The sequence below is a fragment of the Marmota flaviventris genome, chromosome 3 (assembly GCF_047511675.1).
Source record: "Marmota flaviventris isolate mMarFla1 chromosome 3, mMarFla1.hap1, whole genome shotgun sequence".
Classification (NCBI taxonomy): Eukaryota; Metazoa; Chordata; class Mammalia; order Rodentia; family Sciuridae; genus Marmota; species Marmota flaviventris.
The window spans coordinates 15,806,239-15,811,025 of record NC_092500.1 but is presented as its reverse complement, the minus strand read 5'-3'; the positions used below and the strand labels follow the sequence as shown (position 1 = coordinate 15,811,025).

General features: G+C 45.4%; 1 long non-coding RNA gene across 1 annotated transcript; it reads right to left on the bottom strand.

Moving 5' to 3' along the window:
* Positions 1–1,799: 1,799 nt before the first annotated feature.
* Positions 1,800–4,585, bottom strand: LOC139704981 (uncharacterized). The gene is made up of 3 exons (XR_011706907.1): positions 4,428–4,585; positions 3,384–3,453; positions 1,800–2,537 (listed from the first exon to the last, which is right to left on the bottom strand). It is a non-coding gene; the product is annotated as an uncharacterized lncRNA (long non-coding RNA).
* Positions 4,586–4,787: the final 202 nt, after the last annotated feature.

Here is a 4,787-nt window from a genome sequence, read left to right as displayed (position 1 = left end):
GAGTGAACAAAGTGGTCCAAAGTCCTGTCCTCATTGAGCTCTGAGATTAGCAGAGCCCAGACAATAGCCATTAGTCAAAAGCAGTATGCTAAGTAGTATCAGGGGCTGGGTGGGGGAGGGGACATGGGGGGGAGGATCTGAAGGGTATGGGGTTGAGATGCAGGTCAAGGACACCTCACTGAGGTGACACATGAGTAAAAGACCTGAAAGAAGGGAGGGAGCAGAAGAGCCTCTTGGCAGAGAAAAGAGCAAAAGCAAAGTCCCTTCCCGAGAAGGGAAAGGAGGTGCGCAGTGGATGTCAGTGAGCAATTCATCTAGCAAGTACTCTGTGGAGCCCCTTCTATTTATTGAATAAAAGATTAAATGAGCCCAATGCCCAGCGCCTAGCTCTCAGCACATGTGGCTGTTACTATTGTGATTGTCAATTATCCTCACTGTGTCTCTCATAGCACCAGGCCAATACTCAGCACAAGACCTGGAACCTAGTAAGAGCCAGTAACTAGTAACTACTAGAAGAACTGGGGCTTGCTGTCCTGCACAGGTCATTGTCCCTAACCATTAATACCTGGTTGTCCTTGAAGTTCACCTGCATCAGAGACTTGTTTCCTTAGGTTGGCCTTTGCTCTGGAAATCCGTAGGTCTTAAAGTGACACCACTATTGTACGTAGATGCACCATTATATCCCTTTGATTGGATTCCTCAATCTTCAAAAAGATAGGGAGTCCAGGAGTTTGGACTGTAACTTCTGATCTGTTCCTGGGGCCCCTTCATTTACTGGCCATGTCTAGCAGGGGCAGGGAAAGTGCCTGGGTTTTGGGCCCAGGATGCTCATCAGCTTTGGAATATCACCTAGGACATGGTGACCAGGATTAGGCGCCTGCTGTTTGAAACTCAGATATCTGAGATGAGCCTCTGAAAGGTGTCTGCGTAGGAGCGGGGACAGGGGACAAATGAGCTAAAGCTCTCCAGGAAGCTTCCAACCCAGCAAGCATGTCTGGGGAGTTCAGGAGACTCATCCAGTATGTAGGAGACAATGAGAGCCACTAATGAACCCCCTCTGAGCCTCTGCCAGCCAGGAGACTTCAGGTCTCCTAGAAAGGGGACTCTTTGGCGACACAGGATAATTCTGTGGCTTTCTCAAGCGAAGAAGCCAATATTACCTTTTAACTTAAGCTCTTCTTGTTTGAATAAGCCCAGGTCCCCTTGTTCTTTCTTCAAGCAAGAAAAACACCATCTTTCTATTGGTTATTTTCTCTAATAATATCAATATTATTATTATTATTATTATTATTATTATTATCCTATCAATAGAGTGCTCGCCTGCTTGTCCAGTGAAGGACAAGCAGGCGAGCACTCTATTGATAGGAGGCTTTTATTCAAGCCCCACCATCATCCAGGGGCTTCCAAAACCCCTATCCTACAACCTGGGCTTTTGGGGTGTGATCCATGTGCCACACAGAAACACTTTTCTTTCACCAACCCAGTGTTAACTCTCATTCCCAAACACACCCTCTCGGGTTGGGCCTGCTGGAGTCTTCCTCTCTGTTCCTCTGAAACTGTGCCAACTCCTGTCTGCCAGGATCAATGAACTCTTGCCTCCTCTCCACCCAACCGAAAGGGGCTCTTTGAGGAAGAGAGCACTGGCTTTCGAGTTAGAAAGATGTTCTCAGAGAAAAGTAAGACTGAGGCCCAGAGTGTCTGAGCTGTCCATCCAACGTCACACATCTAGACCCATCAAGAGTCAGACCACATGTGTCTGATTCTATGTCCCCTCTCCCTTCGCCAAGCCACACTGCCTCCTGGGTGGGTGGCCTCCAAGGAATACTGATGAGCACCTAATCACAAAATAAATATTTGCCATCAATTTATAATATAAGGCAGCATGAAAATCAATTTTAAATGATTACCCTGTAGAGGCCAGTTCCAAAGGACTTGTCAAACAGAGGAGATATCAATAAATATTTGTCAAATCCCAGAATGAATATCAGTGACATGAAGGTAAAGCAGTTGGATCCTCCAAAAAGGAATGCTGTTTCCCACCCTCCAGGAGGGAGAATCTTTGCTCTGTAAACAAACTTGCTGGAGGAATTCTCTTTTATGAAAAGAGCTGTGGCTGCGTCCTATTCACAACTGCTGCCTTGGTTCTCGGGTTAAGCAGCCCGGGGGCTGGGATTATGTTTGTGGCCCAGCTGAGGTGCACCAGGGTGGAGCCGGACTTTGCCTTTGCCGAGCAACCAGGCTCTGAAGGAAGGCCTGTGTGAATGTCGAGCTCCTCACCATTTCTCTAAGGCAGAAACGTCCCTCTTTGAAAAGGTGCAGCCCCTTTGAAGCTCTCTGGGACTCAAGGACAACTCGATTCTCTCTCTGTTTCTCATCTGGGCCTGTATTGGCATGTTTTCTTTGAAAATATCTTGTGTGCGTTCATCATGAAGGCAGCGAGGAGGCAGGGCTGGCGTGGGCCAAAGGCTCACTGGAGAAGAAGAGGGGAGAATTCACGCAGATGACAGGTGCTGGTTTCCCATTGACTCATCACAAACCTGTTAGGTAAATATTATAAGTTTGTTTAAAACCAAAAAAAAAAAAAAAAGAGGAAAAAATTTTTAAAAGAGGAAATGGAAGAGAACCAGCAATCTGCCCAGAATACAGTTTGCAAGGGGTAAAAATGAGATTGAAGCCTACCTGCCTGGGTCCACATCCACACTCTTGAGGTCCTCCAGAGGCCTCCTGAACCTGTAGCTAAGTTCACCTTGGCCTTGATGCCTCTCTCTTTCTGCTTCCCACCTTGTCTAACACAATTTATCTCCCATAATTTCCTGTATCAGGTGCCTGTGTGTGTGTGTGTGTGTGTGTGTGTGTGTAGTGGAGATTGAACCCAGGGGCACTTTACCACCGAGCTATATTCCTATCCCATTTTATTTTTATTTTGAGACAGGGTCTTGCTAAATTGCTGAGACTGTTCTCAAAACTATGATTCTTCTGCCTCAGCCTCATGAGTCACTGGGATAACAGGAGCTTTATTTTTTTTTAATACTTATTTTTTAGCTTTCGGCAGACACATCTTTGTTTGTATGTGGTGCTGAGGAGCGAACCCGGGCCGCACGCATGCCAGGCGAGCGCGCTACCGCTTGAGCCACATCCCCAGCCCCAATAACAGGAGCTTTAAAAACAGACAGACCTCTGTCTTAATAGGAGACCTACTAATGGTAGGGCCCAGGCGAGAGGATCTCTTAAAGCTCCCCGTTTGACAGGTTTCCCCAACCTTGGTTAAGAGTCACTACACTATAGGGACCCCATATTCCAGACAAACCCAATCCACACCATTTCCCATACCAAATTCCCTAAGCAGAGCTATAACAGCTGCCCTTTGCCAAACCCTGACATACCTCTTCTCATGTCCCCATTGATCACAGTTCTTTTTGTTGTCATCTACACAGATCCAAGGAGAAGGGAAGGCTGCAGGAAGTGTTAAACATTTGGAGAAATAACCAGTGTAAATACTCTGCTCATGCTAAACACTGTGCTAAATTACAAATTTATAAAATAATTGAATGTAAAAGTATCATGCCAGGGAAAGCCAGAAATAAATAAATAATTTCTTAAATTGTTGATGGGAAATGGAATCTCTAAGCATAAGGAAAAAGGTTGTTAAAAGGGGAAAGGAAATACCAGTAGCTTAGGAGTCTGAGGCAGGAGGATCACAAGTTCGAGGCCAGCCTCAGCAACTTAGTAAGGCCCTAAGCAACTTAGTGAGAACCTGTCTCAAAAAATAAAAAGGGCCGAGGAATGTAGCTCAGTGGTAAAGCACTTCTACATTCATGTAAACTGCTATATTGAAGATGACAGAAAGCACACAGGAAAATTATTTGTTGTACATATGACAAAAAAGATCATATATTATTATTTTAAAAGGCCATACAAATAGAGGGTAAGTACTCTGAAGATGGGAACGCTCTCTATCTTATTTATTTCTTGTGTCTACAGAGGCTTGGCCTAGTACAGCAGACAAGTAAATATTTGCTGAGTGAAGAAATTAAAAACTAACTTCCAACTCCAGAAGATAAGTGAGCAAAAGACAAGAACATAATTCACAGAAGACAAAATAATGATTATTTAACACATAGCATATTGCTAACCCACTTGCCGCATAAAAAAAATAGAAGCACTTAAAATATCAATGGGTTACTTTTTTACCTATAAAGTTAGCTGAGTTTTCTTAAGCTATAAAATATAATGCCAAAATATGTAATGTGAAGTAGCTCCTCTGTTCTGTCATTGATTAAGCCACTTTGAAGACTAGTAGAAATGGGAGGAGTGTCCTTGTGGCACCCAGATGGTCAGCAGCGTAAGGGGAAGTACTGGTTTGGTCTGGCCACAGTTCTTCCGGCCCCCATCCGACAGACCCCGCCATCCTCAGGCAGTGCACCCACCTTCTGCTCCAAGGGGAAAGTGATGCATGATTAACGACTGACCGGGCTGCGCTGGGGATTTCTCTCCTGCTCTGAAGGCTTCCTTTTTCTCTGGCTGTGAATCAGTGAGGAGGTAGCTCTGGAAGCTTCCTGCAGCCACGTCTCTTGAAACATGGAGAGAGCGGATCTGTAGCAGGAAAAAGCATGGGATTGGTCTCCAGAGAGAACCCTGCGGGCTTTAGTTTCTCTGGTTCCCCACCTTGCGGAGGTCATTGTCTGTGCCCCTGCTCTTACCCCATGTTGATGAAATGAGTGAATCATCCCATCCCGCGGTTTTTCACCCTTAGTGTGCGAGAGAGGGCTTCCTCTTGCTTGCAAGAG